Below are 19675 nucleotides of genomic sequence, written 5' to 3'. Positions count from 1 at the left end.
GATGGTATTTAACTTTCTCCCCTTTTCTTAATCTCATAATTGGATTACATACATTTTTTTTTGGGGGGTGGGGAGGGGGGGTCTCTGAAGACAAATTAATTATTTTGATTTCTTTTAAATACAAACTCATTACGTTTCACATGCGGAGATGATAATTAAATTGGACAATAGATGAACAAGTCCTCCACTCTTTGCTTCTTATTGATTATGTTTGGATGTCGAAGAAATGTCAACAAATGGGTCGCATTAAAAAAATGATGCGATAATTAACTCTGTAGATCAAGTTTGATTATGTCAAAATGTGATACGAATCTACGTTGAATCATTAACGTGCTTACCATCTCGGTATTTTGGTGTTAACCATCTCGGTACTAACCATCTCGATTATAATCATCTCGGTATCTAAGTACTAACCATCTCGGTACTAACCATCTCGATTATAATCATCTCGGTATCTAAGTACTAACCATTTCGGTGCTAACAGTCTCGATATCTCGGTACTAACCATCTCGGTATTGTCCATCTCGGTACTAACCATCTCGGTACCGACCATCTCAGTACTAACCATCTCGGTATTAACCATCTCGATTATAATCATCTCGTCATCTAAGTACTTACCAATGCGGTGCTAACAGTCTCGATATCTCGGTACTAACCATCTTGGTACTAACCATCTCAGTACTAACCATCTCAGTACTGACCATCTAGGTACCGACCATCTCGGTACTAACCATCTCTTGAAGGATATGCCTGCGGCCATGGTCATCGCTAATTAGGTTTCCCAAAGCGTTACTGAAAGATGGTCTTATATCAGTTTGAAGTAGATTTAAGAGTGGCCCAAACTTTTTCGGCCTTTTTATTTTTTTTTACACGTGACCCTGTCCACACATCACCGGAAGTCAATGAGTCCAAAATTCATTCGTCCATTTTAGTCATCATTCGTGTAAGTTTCCAAGTCAGAGAGTGTGATATTGGCAGGGAGCGACAACTTTTATAAGGGAGATAAGTTTATGTTAGTGTATTTTACTGCATTTTTTCCCGAAAATATCCCTACCATCCAGACAGGCACACTATTATTTTATTCATTTAACTTGTCACCACTTTATCTTAGTTTATTTGTCTAAATAATTTCCTCCCATTAAACTCATCATCCTAGTACATAATTATGCACTCACACAGGCACCTGCTGTTTAACTCACTCTGACGTCTCAAATAATTCAACATCTATTATCCGCGTTGCTAGGATCTAAAAGTTGCTACAGTTTAAAATACTTCAATTACGAAGACCTGAACTGAAAAGATTTTAAACATCTTATTTCGAGTTTTATCAGGTTCTTATTCTCCCCCTACGCTTAGATCTATACTTTCGTTACTTGCGCCCGTCTCAATACCGAGGTCTGTATCAGAATGTCAAACTTGTGAATATGTTCAACTTGTTTCAGAGTCTGAGCTCAATACTAATGTTCCCATGTATCAAAGAAGCGCTGTATCATTAAGTGAAGGGAGAGCGAGCATTCAGACCTCTAATATCTCCAACATGCGCCAGCGATAGCGTGAGCAAGTGTTTTCATAATCAAATTAGCGACGGAGAGTGGGCGTCATCGTTGGTGTAACAGGATGGGGTGGGGTATTGAAGTGGGGGGGGGGGGCTGGTGGCGCGTGTTGGGGAGGAGAAATTGTTGGTAGAACAGGGGTGAGGACGAGAGAGAGAGTGAAAGAGAGAGAGAGGGAGAGAAAAATAAAGAGAGGGGGGAGAGAAAGGGAGAGAGAAAAATAGAGAGAGGGGGGAGAGAAAGAGAGAGAGAGGGGAGAGAGAAAAAGAGAGAAAAGAAGGAGAGAAAGAGAGGGAGAGAAAAAAAAAGAGAAGGAAAAGAGAGATAGATAAAGAGAGAACTGAAAGAGAGATTAAGAAAGAGCGAAAGAAAGGGAGATAACGAGAGAGAAACATCAAGTGAGAGAGAGAGAAAAAAAAAAGAGAGAAGGGAATGAAAGAGATTGAGAAATAGAGAAAGAGAGAGAGAAAGAGAGAGCAACATCAAAGTGTGAGAGAGAAAGAGATAAAAAAGAGAGAAGGGAATGAGAGAGAGAGAAAGAGATGTTGCGAGAGGCAGAAAGAGAAAGAACTAAAGTGTGAGAAAAAGAAGGAAGAAAACGATAGAGACGGAAAGAAAGAAAGGAAAGAGAAAACGGGGAAAAGAAAGATGGAGAGAGTGTGTGTGTGTGAAAAAAAGAGAGCCAAAACAGATTTAATTTAGCATATCAAAAGAAGAATATAGACTGAAGAAGACAGAGAGAGAGAGAGAGAGAGAGAGAGAGAGAGAAAGAGAGAGTACTGAGTGATGTCATACGTGTAGTCTTATTGAGACATTAGCCAACAGAAACCTACTCGAGACAACTTCTTAGAATTCTGGTTTACGTGAGTACTGATTAGTCATGTTTAATATTATTCTAGGAGCCAGTGTAGATGATAAGATAATAGAAGGCGAGATAAGACCGAGAACGTTAGATAAGAGAATGTGTGGGTCGTGAAGAGAATATGTGGGTCGTGCCCCCTGAGCAGCATATAGCGCGTGGCTTTCAAACTGAAGGTTTGGAGTTTATATCACGATGAAGCTGGAGGCATTTTCCCTTTTACTAGACACCTAAAAAAGTTACCCACCCCCCTTTTTTTTTTCAGACCTTGCGTTCCATGGGGGGAATATGTCAATATCATCTGTCTCTATGGTCTACGGTTGAGGAGAGTGTCGTGTGTCCAGCACAACGACCAACCGCTTTTACTTCCCCCTGACTTTATGTCAGATATGGCTGGACTCAAATTCTTGACCTGGTTTCAAACTAGAAATCCCCCGGTTCGGACGCCAAGAGCTTTACCAATCGGCTACCAAGCTTCATGGGACTAGCCTATATTTAGCATGTGTAGTATTTCCCCTATCACTCTATCCTATAACATCTTCTTAAAGCAGGAATTCTCAACATGTGGGTCGCGACCCCCTTGGGGTCGATTTATGATTTGCCAGGGGTCGCCTAAGACCATCGAAAATATGGATTTTTATTGTCTACTCCTCTATTGCCGTATGTGTGTGTGTGTGTTGGTGGGGGTCGCTGCAGAGTGGGGGATTGTAAAAAGGGGTCGCCGAGCATAAAAGGCTGAGAACCGCTGTCTTAGAGGATATAGAACAGGTCTTTTATCTGTCTCTCTGAGTATTTCATTTTGTTTTTGTATCTGAAGACTATAGTTCAGTGCTTCATGTATAATTCCTACTTTACTTTTTAAGTCTTCTTTCCTGAAGGGTTTTTAAATTTAACGATTTTGCTAAGGGTGTTAATCAAAATTAATTAAATAAATTATAGAAAGTAACTTAATAATTATAAAGAACACAGCCACCACCCTATTCCTTACATTGACACCAACAGTGTTTGACTCCAGAATCTCGACAATCATATTTTGTCAAGCATCAACCACAGAACTGCTGAAGCGCTGCCAACTGTGCTAATTTCGTAGTCTATTTATTACATAGATCTACAAGACGTCAATCTGTTGTCTTGACCAAGTAACGTGCGATGTTTTCGTGAAACTAGGATTTAATTATCTCCGTCCTAAAGAGAGCGTCATACAAAGAACGCCAAACTAAGCCACACGGTAAATCCCAGGATCATTGTAGAGATAATAAAAGAAATCGCTGACCACCGTCTCGAGACAATGATACCAAGAAAATAAATACCCTTATCACGTGATTGCAATTTATGTATGTGTGTGTGTGTGTGACAATGTATTTGAATGATGTTTTGGTTTTTTAATCAGTAGAAGAAAACATCGTTATATTGATGTTCTTTTACATTTCTGTTTAAATTAACAAAAAGTCAAATTAATATACACAAATGTCCGTAGCGTTGAATTAGCGTTCCGTAAACTTCTGAAACATATTCATACAGATGTTATAAACCTATTTTTTTTTTTTAGCTCAATCCAAGCTCCGACAACAGGAAAATACTTTGTGGACTTTTCACGATCTCCAGTCTTATATAGTAGATCTAAACATTTAATCATATACCTAGAGTCAGGATAATAATAATAATAATAATAATCTTTATTGTCCGTATGGAAATTTGTCTTACCATTTGTGCATTACACCAAACAAAAAACATTAATTTATAACTATAATAGGCATAGAGCCAGAAAGTTCTGTTATTTACGGAATTTTATCCATGATTCCCAATTTTTTCTCTAAAAAGAATAATGATAACCCCACAAATATAGGGCCCTAGACGGCGGGCTGGTTTGCTTTGCGTAAGGCCGGCCTTGTTTCAAGGTACAGAGGAGGGCGTACGAAAAGAAAAATCGTCAAAAGAAAAGCTGGATGAACAACGTTGCTGCCTGGTCGTGTGGTATGCGCGCTGGACTGTCGTTCGGACTTCTCGATGGTCCCGGGTTCATACCCTGCACGCTGCCATCCCCCGTCGTACTGCTGGCGGTTTGGACTAGGAAGTAAATTATCTTCAACTCTGAAGGAATATCCGAAACATGTAAAACATTTTACAAAAATTTTCCAAACAAAAAAAAATGGACCGGCCTCTCTCTTGATGTCCGACTAAGAACAGCTGCTGACCTGGAAAAAATGGAGGAATTTTGTTACGCGAACTGCCACAGCACCCCACTACGCCGAAGGGACAGACTGATGATGATGAGAAAGAATAGTTTGGATATGACTGTATATCTACATCATAGCCCTTAATCTTAAGAATCGAAGACAATATCTTCATTCATTATAATACAATTATCTATACTGATTATCTCAATGTTACTATTGTTACTATAAACTATTTGGAACATGAGGAAAGGGGGTCAGGATCAAGTTTCCACCATAATGCTTTTGGGTGCTTAGTAAGAAAAAAAAAGTTGTTTTTTGTTGTGGTGTGTAGTACTGTGTTTTTTTTTTTTTTTGGTGGGGGGGGGGGCGGCTCTAAATGACTACCCACCTTCTCTTTACGCCAGAACTCACACACTTTAATGACATGAGAGAGGAATTCAATAGTGACCAAGGAAGTGAGCAGACATAACACATTAACTAGCAAATCTTGTTTGTCTCTTGCTTCCGTAAGGCCGCTAGTTAGGCCGTTCCCTGGACTAGTATCTCCATCTTGTATGTACTTTTGGCCTTTGTTGTGTTTCATTGTATTTTTCTACATTTTTTATTTATTAAAAAAAAAAATACAAGACCACAAACGATTTTATATCACACCTAGACAAAATGGGGCGCGGTGGCTGAGTGGTTAAGCACTTGGCTTCAGAACCTGGGATCCTGGTGAAGACTGGTAGTTTGAACTTCAGGATTTTTAGGGGCGCCCCTGAGTCCACCCAGCTCTAATGGGTACCTGACTTTTATGGGGAGAGTAAAGACGGTTGGTCCCTATGCTGGCCACATGGCACCCTGCTCATTTACCGTTGGTCAAAATAACAGATGACCTTAACATCATCTGCCCTATACATCGAAAGGTCTGAAAGGGTAACTTTACTTTACAGACAACATTTTTATACAATAATGATCAGATCACAGACATTTACATATATATGGCAAAATGAAAATTCTGAGACAAGAGTGCTCTTCTTAGAACTACATTACAAAACAACGCCTTGTTTCAGCTTTTTTTTAAGTTTTTCAAGACAATTTTGTGTAGTATAAGAGATTTCCAGGTCCAGTCTAGGTATAATATATATTTGTAGGTCAGTGTAAGAAACATTCTCAGATGTATATTTTGTCCAGACAAACATTTCTTGAAATATTACAGCATAATGGAAACAAAGAAAGAAAAGCTAATTGCATTGATTTCCGGGTTCAAAATCTTGGTGCTGCCTGGGATTTTGATTTTCAGGACGCCCTAAATTCACCTAAATCTAGTAAGGTATTAGGGTAAATTAAAGGAGTTCGGTCGTTATGCTGGCCACGTGATATCCTTGTTAATCGTCGACTATAAAACGTATAACCTTTATTTCCATTCTCCCCCTGTCCTATAGATCATGAAGTCTAAATCGGGAACTTTTTTGTTTTGTTTTTGCAAAAACAGCTAGATCACTGACTGCCAACACATACGCAACGAAATAAGACAACACTCAACACAAAGAAATACATGAAAAGTACAAACATTAGCCGAGTTCCCGTTCAAAGACGCGTTGAAATCTAGAACAGGAGTAGTCAGAAAACGGAACAACCAGAAAAATATTTAAAAAAAAAATGATTTTTAAAAAAATAAAGCTTGTATAAGGCACAGAACCAGACAACTACTGTCATGTCTCAATATTGTAAGATTTATCTACCCTTTTCAATATAAAACATGTTTGTTTTGTTTTACATGTTTCGGATGTTCCTTCAAAGTTGAAGATAATTACTTCCTAGTCCAAACCTCCCGCAGGACGACGGGGGACGGGAGCGGGCAGGGTTTGAAACCGGGACCATCGATAAATCTGAACGACCAGGCAACCATCCTTAATTAAGTAATTGTTTTATTTTTAAATTGATTCGTGTGCTGTCATTGATAATAATTTAATTTTGCAAAAGTTTCAACTTGATCCGAGAATGGGAAGTGGGAGAAATAAGGTGTACAAGATCTGTACCGGACAGATGAACAGAGAGAGTTGCTATAAGCTCTTAAAAAAAAACCAACAATAACGCAATCTAGATCTAAGCTTATTTCAACGATTTCTTTCAACACCGGCAGCACTGGTTTTGATGACGTCATCCCCTCTTCCCAGTGGTGTAAACAGCGCATAAGCTAAAGAAATGTCAGAATAAAGCAAGTCACGTGATTCAACCATACACAATTTACCGTGTGTTGTTTCCCTTTGCTCTGGTACAGCCTCGGGGCAAGAGAAATAAAAAAAAAAAAAAAAAAAAGAGCGTTGGTTTTTTTTCATGTCCAGGCTACCCGAGCTAAGGTCCGCTTGCCACTTTCCCGCCCCGAAGCTAGCTTCCAGCCACTGGAATGAGAGAGCTTGAATGAAGGCCGTCAGATTGCACAAATAGCTCAAGTTGTGGAAGTCGTAGCCATTCTGCGCAATCAATTGTCGCTACGTGGCCAACGTAATGAGAACCTGTTTAACATTTTATTTTATTGGAGAGTTTCATCAAGGGCAGACAACTCTAAGCAGCTAACTTTTTTTTTGGTGTATCCGGCGTACACATTATAGGAAGTGTTGATTGAATGAGTATTTTAAAATATTTAAAATATTTTTTTGCACGTTTTAGCACATAACATTTCTAAGCACTTTCACTTATAACACACAGACCTATATATATTATATCGAGACCGGAAAACGGAAACAGATTCTTATCCAATAATAATCATATCACAGACCTACATATATATGTATAACCTCTTCTATTCATAACTCAACACTCTAAGAGAAATCGCTCGGAATCTAGGAAAATCGATCTTTTCTGTCTTGCAAAAGTAAAGTCTTTTGTTTTCAAGGTTTAGAAATAATGCAGTACCATTTTTGTGGATTTTAAATATGATGAGCTATTTATCACATAACTATATATTCACGCAAATCTACGAAATAAAACCATTTGTTGTTAGTTTTCATCGAGATAATGTTTCGAAATTCTTAGATCGAAATGATTCAAGTCTGTTAAATTTTATGATTTTAGATAATAGGCCTACATTTAAATAGATTGATAACCTAGATCTTTCTAGATTAAGTATCTAAAACTTGCAAAATAATAATTATGAGACGAGCGTAATCTTATTTTGTATGTTCAATTAATAGATCAAGATCTAAATATTAAATATGTTACATAGGTTAGGGTTGGAAAAAAACAACATCTTCTTATAACGACTTTACAAAACAACGCCTTGAGTCATCTTTTTGAAGTTTTTCACATTTATGTGTAGTTCTAGAAATGTCCATGGCCAGTCTAGGTAAAAGAAATATGTCTGTGAGCACAAAGTAATTATTACAAAGCTTATATCAACTCATTATGTCTGTCTGTCTGTTACAAAGTCTATACACGTTATTTCTCCCACACTCATTCTCGTATCAAGTTGAAACTTCATACAATTATTCATTGACATAGACAAGACATGAATCAATAAAAAAGTAAGCAATTAGACAATTATTCATTGACATAGACAAGACATGAATCAATAAAAAAGTAAGCAATTAGACAATTAATTACTGGTAATTCGTTATTCTTTAGTATTGTTATAACCCTATTCGCTACGCAAAAGGGTTAACTGTGTGTGATCAGCTGACATATGTGACACAGGCCAGTAATACAGTTTAGCGTGCTATATTGAAAGGCAAGGGACAGTACTGGCATGAAGTTTGCACGTGAATAGCGCCCGTGTTATGGTCATCTGATCATAAGCCTGCGCAGACCAGAGACACAGTGTGTAGGAAACCGGCAGTTCAAGACCGGATACCGGGACTGTTAGTCGGCCATGAAGTCGGTCCTGGTGCAGTCCTCCAGTGAAACGGTACGAGTCCAGGAAGAGACAGTAGAATTTATGAGTTTAGTACAGTGATATACAGTCTAACGTTGTAGTAGTTGATTGTGTTGCCAATTGTGTCATGTTGGCTTTTTTATTTGACCCTTTTTAAAGTACCAGATTATTTGGAGCCTTGTTGTCAAGTTGTTATGTGTTGTGTTGTGTTTAGCAGTGTTTACAGAAGGACTGATTAAGGGAGAGAATCGTAACAGTATGAAACTAATACTTCAGTATTTACATATAGGGCTGAATTTTTTTTGGTGTAGACCCCTTTAATATATGTTAAAGCTCTCTCCCTCACGCATTCTTCGATCAAGTTATTTTATCTTATCTTCTTTTCTTCGATCAAGTTATTTTATCTTATCTTCTTATCTTATCTTATAATACAGACGTTACTTCAAAAAAGATGATTACGTCCTACGCGTCATGCATATAGTCATGCATGTTAACCAATTCTGCACAGTCATTGACTGGCTCATGCAATACATTCCATGCTCTAAAAGCACAAGGGAAGAAGGAGCATTGGTACAAATTTGTCCTGGCATATGGAATGAGGAATGTGCCTTTATCTTTGTGTCTTTCTGAGTATTTAATTCGATTTGTTTTTTTGTATTATTTATTGTATTTAACAAAACATGAGTAAAAAAATACTCAATTAGTCAATTAATCATGGTAATTTATTATTTTGTTTGATATCAAATAAGGAAAATAGCTTGCACATTTACCGTGCGGCTTATTTTGGCGTTCTTTGTATGCCGCTCTCTAGGACAGAGATAATTAATTAAATTAAATCCTAGTTTCACGAAAACATCGCAAGTTACTTGGTCAAGATACAGATTGACGTCTTGTGATCTATATAATAAATGGACTACGAAAGTAGCACAGTAGTATATATAGCGTTAAGAACAGGGTTTAGGTAAGCTTTTTTTTTTTTAATTTTTTAAAATATTTTGATTGCTATTTATTAGTTGGCAACAGGAAGATTTCACTATGATGTCCTTGACATTGTTATTTGTCTATATCCAATTCCTTTCCAAACTTCCTCTTTTTTTTTTTTTTTTTCTCTCTGACATTTTTCATTCGGTTACCTTATATCGCCCACACATTTCTCTAAATTGATTACTCTTCTTTTACTAAGTAACTGTAGATTTAAGGCCAGGATCTTTAAATCAAAGACCTAAAGGAGATCAATATCTTTAGCATTTATTATGAAATCTCACCTCACCCGTTTAAAAAGATCTGGCTTCCTACTTCCATCTAAGTTACAATAAAATTATCAACTAGCTTTAAGAAAAACAGAACTGGCCATTGTGAGGAGCTTGATGAGTGTCATATCAGGTCAGACTGGGAAGGTTGCCCCACTCGCTACCCCCTACGGCGGCTTGTGTATATGGTATCCTCACACCAAATAATTGTTCTCTTAGAATTTTATTAGGTCATGCGACATTTGGTTTCTTTTAACTCTTTCTCTCCGTAATTATTTACAACATTCTGGTGGAATCAACGTTGGTATTATCATTTAGGAGAGAAAGAGTTAAAGCATAAAAGCCTGGAAAAGCGCTTTTGTTTAATTAGTTATTGTTTGTGTTGCAAACTTCTCTTACACGTTTTAAGTGCCCCATCAGATTCTAAGATCCAGCAGGATGAGGGGTTGGGGTTCGAACCCTGGAATATGCAAGCGTGGCCTGCGCTCTTATCTTTGTTAAGCCAAGTCTCTTTTTTTTTTGTTTCCTGAATCAGGCCGGAAAATCAATGATTTAGCAGGGTTTAAGTCTTTGATGAACATGCATGACTAGATGGACACAAGCATACGAGTAGGACGTAATTATCGTCTGCTCAGAAAATAAGTGGGCCCAATGAAAACAAATGTCTACCCAAATTGAATGTGTGTTTTGTCAATGTGTGTTTAAGAATGTGTGTGTTGGTGTGAATGCACACAAACTGTCGTTCTTTTACTATGTCCCGAGGATTTGACGTTCTGGGCTCACGTTCTGGCCCTGAGCCAATTCCCCCGCGCAATTAAAATCAATCAATGCAAATGTTTACCAATATCGATTAGTTACTTCTTTCAACCTTGACACTTAAATTAACATTCACACTTTTTTTTCCTTTCGTTTTCTTAGGTCTCGAGCTTGACCTTCAATTCCAGCTCCTATCTTTGTTGAAAGGTGTCAGGGGCGGATCCGAACTTAAAAGAAACAGGGAGCACGGTGTTTTGGTGAGTAAATGGGTAACAAGCTGTCTTTTGATTGTTAACTCGATCTCTCCATTTAAAAATACGCCTATTTTCGTTTTTCAAAGCTTTTATCAACTCATTCCGTCCGTCTGTCTGTCTGGTAAAAAGTTTGAACATGTTTTTTCTCCCATTTCCGATTATCGGATCAAGTTAAAACTTAGCACAATTATGTATTAAACCTGATATGGCATGAATCAATCAAAAAAATAAACACTTAATTAATTGTTGGGGATTAATTATTTTGTTTGATGTATTACATTAAACATTTTTATCTTGTTAACTAAAGAGATTCTCTTCTCTATTGCACTGTGACTGTGTGCTCTGTTTCCTGATCTGTACTGCATTCTGGTCTACGGTGTCGTTAGACACTAGACCTAATGATATTAAAACTCCATTATTTTAACAATCTATTAAATTGTACTTTTACACCCCAGAGGCGCCATGACCATTGGGGGCTTTTCCCTGCGGCGTATGACAAAATATAAATCTCGGATTTTTAAAAATGTTTTATATAAATGACAGCGATTAGTATTTTTAAAAATATATTTTAGATGACTGAATCTCGTTTTTAACTGTTTTACCGTATTAAGTTATTAAGTCGAACGAAACTGACGGCTTCTCCCCGAGGTATTTTATTTTCCAAGTTTTCTGAACAGTTCAACTCCTGGTGACATTGTGTACACATATTCCTATTTCTCCAGTTCTTCTGACTGACACTTTGAATTCATCACTGCAACATTGAGAAAAATACTGTAATTACACAGCGATGCCTTGAACACCTCGCAAATAGATTGCAGAAAAAACAAGACGCTAGTCTTAAATCAAAGCTAAAGACAATGAATGGCCTCTTGGCGTATTGCCAGGATGGCTTATATCTCTTTCTTCGTCATTTGATGATTATTGTTATGGCCCGCACTTTTACCTGGTGTCAATGCCACTGTACTGGGAGAGGAACGGGGGGAGTTTTGTCTACGAACTCTTTATTTAGGTCAATGGTCACTTTGACAGATGTATCCTTTGTACTTTTTTCCCCTTTTGTGGGCGTTGACATGGCTAAAAATATCTCATGATGCCACCTGGGGGCAGAGCTGAAACGAAGCTATGAGGACCTATAATTCCTGGTGATTTGTTTAGTAGATTTAAGGTGTTTTTTTCTGTATTTGTTTTCTTCTTTTAACCTTTCTAGTCTTATTTAGCATCAATTTAACTAATTTGGCAGCCCGTGAATAAAGTACACAGAAAGATGTTCTATACATGAGGCACATAAGTCATCACGATGTTTAGTACAAGCAACATAAATAAAAACAATTAGTGCTTGACAAAGTTTTACTTTACCTCTCTTAACGTTTAAAATAAAGTAAAAAGTTCCCCTTTCAGACCTTGCGATCTGATGATGTTGAGAAATCTGTTTCTTTATTCGACGGTTGACGAGGGTGTCATGTTGCCAGCCCAGCAACCAACTGACATTACTTTAACCAACTAATTTGATGGCTGCCTGGTCGTGCGGTTTGCACGCTGGACTGTCGTTCAGATTTATCGATGGTCCCGGGTTCAAACCTTTCCCGCTCCCATCCCCCGTCGTCTTGCGGGATGTTTGGACTAGGAAGTAATTATCTTCAACTCTGAAGGAACATCCGAAACATGTAAAACAAACAAACATTTTTTAATTTCAGGTAACCGTAAAATTTCAGTGGATTCAGGGTTGAAACTTAAAATCCCAATCTTTAATGACATTTGATCCAGGCTGTCGGGTACTTAGGTTCCACCCAGCGTAGGGCGTACTTTTTGAACCAAAAAAGAATTTTAATTTAATTAGTGGAATTGTAATACTAACAAAGCAGAAAAAAAAAGTGTTTGTCAACAGTAAAAGTAAAGTTTCTCTTTCAGACCATGTGGTCATCTGTTTTTGTCACCCTCGGATAACGAAGGTGTCATGTGGCCAGCACAACGACCAACCACCTTTACTTTCCCCCCAAACTTATGTTAGATACCCATTAGAGCTGGGTGTACTTCAGATGCGCCCAAAAGATCCCGAAACTAAAAATCCAACTCTTCACAAAGATTCTAACCCGTAACCCTCATTTCCGGAATCCAAGCGCTGTACCACTCAGCCAGCTCGCAAGACGTTTCTCAATAGATAGAATATAAAGTCGTCACGTAAATGTTGAACAGAAATAATCTGTTTTCGTCTGTTTTCTTTAAAATTTAAGATTTCTAAAGTTAAAGAGCCAAAAAAACAACAACAAAGAGATGGTAAAAATATTGGTCATAGCCTATATTTAAAAAAAAAAAATGGTCTCTGATAATGCTCAGCAAAAGTCTCAGTGAATGTGTTTGTCCTTTTAAGTGTGAGCTTCCTGTCTGAATAGCTTGAAAAGGCGTGGGGGGGGGGAGTATTTGAAGTCAAAACATTAGCATAAATCAATCAGACTTTCTTAGAAGCAGGCGCCCTAAGACACGCCACACTAAGGGAGGTAAGTGACTTCAGAGAACAAAGAGCATTAGAACAAAACGGAAGCTGATAAAGAGAGTTTGGAGTTTTAAAAGACGCGAGCGTTTTTGTCATTTCATGAAGACCTATCGCACGACTGTAACAGACCTGAGGCTTTAAGTGTTGGCTAAGTCTTTGGTGGTCTTAACTTTTTCTCTCCTAACTGACGATGCAAGAGTTGGTTCCACCAGAATGTGGTAAATAATTACGGTGAGAAAGAGTTAAGAGTAGTAAAACAAGAATGACGCCACGTCATGCTGACCTAGCCAGATGATGTAAAGATCTGTTTTATGGCTGAGAGTAAACGAAGTGGTCATGTGTCCAGCACAACGAGCAAGCGTCCTTACTTCCCCATTACAGTTTAGTCGTGTCAGAGGTGCAATAAGGATAATAAAATTCAAACTATAAGTTTTCGCCGAGTTTCGAACCCCAGGTTCGGAAGCCTAGCGCTTAGCACTCAGCCATCGTGCCTCCTAAAGTTCCACTTTCAGACCAGATGATGTAAGGGTCCGATGTTTCTGTTGCGCACGGTTAACGAGGGTGTCATGTGGCCAGCACAACGATCAACCGCCATTACGTTTCCCCAACTAATGTCAATACCCATTAGAGCTGGCTGGACTCAGGCGCCGAAAGATCCAGAGATAAAAAAAATCACCAGGATTCGAACCCGCAACCTTCCGGTTTGGAAGGCAAGTGATTGACCACTTATCCACCCCCCTCCCCCACTTCTAGTTAGCTTGTATTTAAGTTTCATTTAGTTGTCTTGAGCTGAAGGGTCCCTTACAGAGGACACATATATTGTTCTAAGGTTAAATATCATTTTAGTTTTATAGTTTGGTTTGATTTGTAAAAATGTCTTATAATAAGCCCTAAAGATATTTTAATAATTTCGCCAATACGGTGAGTCCATTATAAAAGTTCAGCTATTATAATACCTACGTATTTTTTTAAACTTTCAATGATTATAATTACAACGCTCAAACCCAACTGTGTGGCCAATTAGCTAGTAATTGTTTTACCAAATTAACTAATTGTCAAATTTGTATAAAAATCTTTAGAGCCGTTTTCGAGGACGTGTCCAGGTTTTTAATACTTCCTATCTTTTCCTATGAACAATTTGCAAGCTGAAAAAATGAATTGCAAAAATAAACAAAAAACAAAAAAAAAAACATAGCAGCGAGAAGAATCAAAGAAGATGTTTATAAAAGAAATCTAACTCTGGAGGTTTCTACAGACTTGAAATCGCTATCAACAAGCAGCGGAACTCGACAGAATGTCAGAATTGATTAGAGCAATGTTGTTGTTGTTTTGTATGTTTGTTGGCTCAACTTAAAAGTGCACAAAGGTATTGATGCGAAACTTTCCCTCCCACACATACGATTAGCGAGTATTGAGAAATGTTTGAAGGTCATCAAAATTTCACGCGGCCTGGACATGTACATTTTTTTTTCATTAATTAACCGAAAGCTGAATTTTGTATAGCTGACTTAAACGCGGTGGCTGAGTGGATAGGCGCTTGGCTTCCGAACCGGGGGTCTCGAGTTCGAATCCTGGTGAAGGCTGGGATTTTTAATTTCGGGATCTTTGGGCGCCTCTGATTCCACCCAGTTCTAATGGGTACTTGACATTAGCTGAAGAAAAGTAAAGACGGTTGGTAGTTGTGCTGGCCACATGACACCCTAGTTAACCATGGGCAACAGAAACAGATGCCTCTTACATCATCTGCCCCATAGATCGCAAGGTCTGAAAGGGGAAACTTTACTTTTTTTTTATTTTTTATTTTACTTTCTACATTTTTCTTAACTTCTGTGTTCAGTATTAAATGTAGTTACATTCGTCATAATACAGAAGTTCAGGTACCCATTAAAGCCTGGTGGACTCAGAGGTGCCTCAAAGGTCCATAAATAAAAAAAAAAAACCCTCAGTTTTCACCAGGATTCGAATCAGGGACGATTCGAAAGCCTAGCGCTTTACCACTCAGCCGACGCGTCTCTCGTCAGCAGATGAAGTGTTTAAGATGATTTCACATTGATTTTTAGAGTTTCTCTAAGTTTGACTAAATAAATGTTTGCCTTTGATAAAAACCTTAGGCTAATGACATTGATTATTTGATTAACTGAATATATGTTTTCAGATAAGAATCCCAAAGTAGTCAAGTTATCATATAGAAGTAAACGATCGAATAAATACATGGCGAATGTTTCTTGTACAGCTAAAGTCAAACTTCAGCGACCAATGATGGTCCTCCGAAAATGAAGTCCTCCTGATCTTTATAAAGCTAATTTCATGTGGAGAACATTGGAATCATTTGTGATGTGTATGTGATTATCAAATATTGTAACTTGTATCAGGGTTCACTTTATGCTTGGCTGGACTAGGTTCCTGCGGCTCGATAGGGGTTTGACAATTGTTATACAATTAGGAACAATTACTACTAAATATATTTAACTCCAACTCCAGAACAACACTAATTCCATGAAATAATAATGATACTTTACTACTCAATCAAAAGAGCACAAATAATGACATCAAACTTCAATGTATAATTTATACACCAGTCCAGGAACATAATACAACTAACTACCAATGTCACTCTATCGACCAAGGGAAATTCCCATTCAAAAACATCACGTGTATACTGTTCACATTCATGCCTAGGGAGGGGGGGGGGGAGAAATAAACAAAGGGATATAACTCTTTCAAACGTAAATAGTACAAAGAAATAACACAATCACTCTCACCATACCTGCCCCTGACAACTTGGAGTCAAGTTTACAGTAAATCAAACAATTTCATTGGTCATTGTCATTGGTTAATATGCATGACTAAATGCATGACGCGTAGGACGTAATCATCTTCTTTTTTGAAGTAACGTCTGTATTATATAAGATAAGATAAGATTTCTGAAAAATGTACGTATATCTGTCTAATATACCAAATGAGTTTAATTGGATGAAGAATGTCCTGTCAGTCTTGGCGGAATTTTCAAAAAAAATACAGTTTTTGAAACACGTAAGAAGGTCACGTGATCACGAGTTCAGTTTCGCGAATAAACTTCACCAGTATGAAATGTCCAGTGTCGACATCTGGACATTTATGTAGACTCCTGCAGTGAATACTGTCCACGTTTGTCAATTAACATCACTTAAAGATCTGTCCAGCATTCTTCCAAAACAAGAGTCTTTACCTTTGATATCACTTAAAGATTTGTCCAGCATTCTTCCAAAACAAGAGTCTTTACCTTGGGTTCCAAATGTATAAAAATGTCCTCTTGCTGTAGGCTAGGGTTTGAAACCACCCATGTAGCTTCTTATCGATGTTCTTGAATCAATATGCAGTTTTCAGTAGCAGTAATATAACAGCAACTAGCATTATAAACTGGCCACGTCTTTTCATTTGTTCTCAGGGCATGCAGTGTTGATTTTTGGCCGTAACGATCCCTACGTTTTACTTAGCACTTCCAGTAAAATGTCCCTCTTTGTAAACGCGTCCCCCCCCCCACCCCAAAACAAAGTTTATTTTAGTCCGTGAATTCTAGAATCTCTTAGGTTGAATGGGAATGACTCGTTTTCTTTCTCTCTCTCTTCTCTTTCTCTCTTCCTCCTTCTCTTTCACTCTCTTTTCTCTTACATTTTTTTACATTGATTTAAGACTTGACTGAAGACGGTCTGAGTATAACCACAACAACTGTGTGAAAAATTAAATTAAAAAATAATACAGACAATCAAGAAGTGGCCGTTGCACCAGAACTTTGCAAGATCTAAAATATCATGTTATCAGATTTTCAATATTTTTGTCTTGTTTATTCGCGATCAAGCCTGATCACATAAACTAATAGCGGCTTTTCATTCATTGTGGTCCTTTTAAAAAATTGGTAATTGTGACCACTTTATTCAATGACGGTCCAGATTCATTTGCCAATTTAGCATTAGCTTTAATAATAGGGGTGGGGATCCTTCTTCGATTCTCGAGATTGGGAATGAGTAAAGTGTGTCACGTACATATGCAAACCCAGTTGACCTACTTGTTTTTTCACATTGGATGGAAACAAAGCCGTTGTCCTTAGAATATCTAATTACATTTTGATTTCGCCCTCTGCGCCTGTGTTTGGGAGTGACTCTTCTTCGGGCCTCGAATGTGTGACCTGTCTTTCTCACGCCTACTATTTCTTTCCGATGACTTTTGTTTTGTAGAGAAATCGTACATAGTTTCAGTATAGTTTGTGTACAAATAAATCTTTGTTTGTTTTTTTCATGGTCATTAGGTTGTCTATTGTTCTCTGTTGTAGTCACACGTGCTAGCATGCCAGACGAACGAGTTAAACTAAGTGTTTGTTTCAGGCAATGAAATTTTAGTAATAGTTATTAACCTCGGACGCAACAATTAAATTACTAATTTTTTATTTGAAATAAAAACAAATATTGATATAAAAAAGGTGTCGGCCTTCTATTGTATACTGCATACATTATTCAATTTTTTTGTGTGCACAAATAAGTTTGCTAAAGGATACAACATTATAGTGTTGAGAATTTCAACATTTACTTTTAAAAGTTTTTTTAAAAATTAAGTTAAACCTGCGTCATAACTGGTCCTAAGCCCAGTTGAAAAAGGAGGAGGGTTTATCGTGGAGCTATACTACAAATAGCGATGTTCTGTTGAATGCTTGTGTGGATGATAGAGGTACTTCTTACATTTCGACAACCGCTGGGCAGCTAGGGGCGAAGCTAGAGATTTGGGAGCCTGGCGGCTTGACCTCTTTAGGAGCCCCTATCATTTTGACATTCGACATCATGACATGAGATAATGGCTTAATACTTAATGTAAAAACAAATTTCGGATATTCTTTTGGGGCCCGGAGGATTTTCAATTTTGGACCCCCCCCCTTTCCCCCCACCCTAGCTACGCCACTGTTGGCAGCGCACCTGCGAACGCTTTGTCCAGTGCAACGTTTTTAGTTATCTTAAAGGAAGACTGCCTAACAATGGTGCCCCAGGAAAGGCTTTAAGGGCCACCTCTAACACTAAATGTTTTTCAAGAGTAACAACTGGAGCTTTCTTATAAAAGGCTGCGGACAACATTTGATAACCAAGGAAACATTAATACCGAATTGGTAAAAGTAACATTGCTCAAACGGCAAAATGATGAATAGTAGTGGCCATCAACAAACAACGACTTTGTCTGTGTTGCATGATGCAAAATATCTAGGTTAAAGCTACGTAAAATACTACACTCTTCCTAAAGGCTGGAATTATGACAATGTTAGACTGTATATCCGCCCTAGGCGTCACCCTTGAAGAAGCCGTCTTATTAAAAAATGTTTTCTATATTTAATGAAAATTGAAATTAAAGACAATAAGTAGAACGAGATAAAATGTACAAGTTCTCCATTTCTTTGCCTACAACACACAACATACTATTAGATTGATCAATATTACAGTTACTGAGATGCCTACATGCCAAAAAGGAAACTCGTATTCCCAGACCTGGAAATGCGTATTTTGAGGGGTAAATGCGTGTTTTCCTAAATATCAAGAAATATACCCAGGAAAGACTCAAATTAAATCATTCAAGCACATAATATACATGAAAGACAGCCATCCTAAAGTTGATTGATTTGATTTGATTTTTGATTTTAGGCACATCGGCACAATTTAGGCCATGTCGTGACTGTAGTCCCTTAAGGACTACTCTCTCTCTCTACACAGCATAAATTTATATAAGACATTTTGTACAATTGTCAAAATATTGACACTTTTAGTCTTTGTCTTAGACTTTTCTAGACTATGTTAGACTGATAACGTTCTTGTCACTTGGCAATGATCTTATGATCATAATGTCTCTTGTGTACTTCACATTCCATAATAGCGGCAACAGAACATTTAGCTGGATCAGTGACATCTAGTTTTATAAAAGTAATTTTGTTTATAGGCAATTTCTTTACAAGGTATCCAGCCACTGGAAATATTTTATATCACTCAGATTTTCTTCTTCCAGACTTTTTTTGCTGTTAGCTATGAAAGCTTTGGCATCCTGTACAATCACTAATAACAAATATTTTAGATATTTGTTTTTCAGGCAGATAATCCTAATTAGTCATTGAACTTGTTTCTAATATAAAAAAAAAGCTTTGCTATTGAGTCTGCCTTAAATGCCCCTGATTTCATTCTTTGAACTTAGGCCTTCATAAGTAATGGAACCTAGCTAGTCGCTAGTGACTATAAGAGTAGCTACCACAGAAGATACATTCTGTAAGTTATGGAACATCAGTTTGATTCTCTTTATCATGCTAAAAGAGAGATTAAGCGCAACCAATGTTTCTTCTATGAAAACCTCTGCCCTTCTCACTTTCATCTCAAAAAAAAATTAAAAAAAAAATTTAAATCTTCAGACAACGCCGTTTGCGCTGGCTTGGACATGTTCGCCGGATGGAGGACAAGCGCATCCCGAAAGTCATCCTCTAT

General features: G+C 37.6%; 1 protein-coding gene across 2 annotated transcripts in view; it reads left to right on the top strand.

Annotated features, from left to right (window-relative positions):
- The window catches only part of LOC106056580 (neuropeptide CCHamide-1 receptor-like), a 122452-nt gene that overhangs the window by 88108 nt on the left and 14669 nt on the right, over nt 1-19675 (top strand). For both annotated transcript variants that reach the window (XM_056033077.1, XM_056033076.1), the window contains exon 2: nt 10611-10705. The gene's annotated coding sequence lies outside the window, so the exon portion shown is untranslated. The remainder of the gene's footprint in view (nt 1-10610; nt 10706-19675) is intronic.

The sequence above is a fragment of the Biomphalaria glabrata genome, chromosome 6 (genome assembly GCF_947242115.1).
Source record: "Biomphalaria glabrata chromosome 6, xgBioGlab47.1, whole genome shotgun sequence".
Classification (NCBI taxonomy): Eukaryota; Metazoa; Mollusca; class Gastropoda; family Planorbidae; genus Biomphalaria; species Biomphalaria glabrata.
Note: the sequence above shows the minus strand (reverse complement) of the source record. Positions and strands in the feature narration are given on the sequence as shown.